The following is a 485-nucleotide window of genomic DNA, read 5'->3' as shown; positions in this document are numbered from 1 at the left end:
TATATGTTTGAACAGGCATAAAGGCAACTTCACACCTTATAAAACATTTTTTATATCAGCTGGTATCGGAGGCCGATACTGAACCAGATCGGCCCCATTCCTAGTGAAAATATGCGCTCTTCAGATCTATTCATCCATCCATTTTTTTCCGCTTATCCGGGGTTGGGTCGCGGGAGTAGCAGCCTAAGTAGGGAGGCCCAGACTTCCGTCTCCCCAGCCACTTGGTCCAGCTCCTCTGGGGGAATCCTGAGGCGTTCCCAGGCCAGCCGAGAAACATGGTCCCTCCAGCGTGTCCTGGGTCTTCCTCTGGGTCTCCTCCCGGTGGGACGTGTCCAGAACACTTCACCTGGGAGGCGTCCAGGAGGCATCCTAAACAGATGCCCGAGCCACCTCAACTGGCTCCTCTCAATGTGGAGAAGCAGCGACTCTACTCTGAGTTTCTCCTGGATGATCAAGCTTCTCACCCTATCTCTAAGGGAGAGTCC

The sequence above is a fragment of the Nematolebias whitei genome, chromosome 10, assembly GCF_014905685.2.
Source record: "Nematolebias whitei isolate Nwh7 chromosome 10, NemWhi1, whole genome shotgun sequence".
In the NCBI taxonomy this organism is placed as follows: Eukaryota; Metazoa; Chordata; class Actinopteri; order Cyprinodontiformes; family Rivulidae; genus Nematolebias; species Nematolebias whitei.
Note: the sequence above shows the minus strand (reverse complement) of the source record.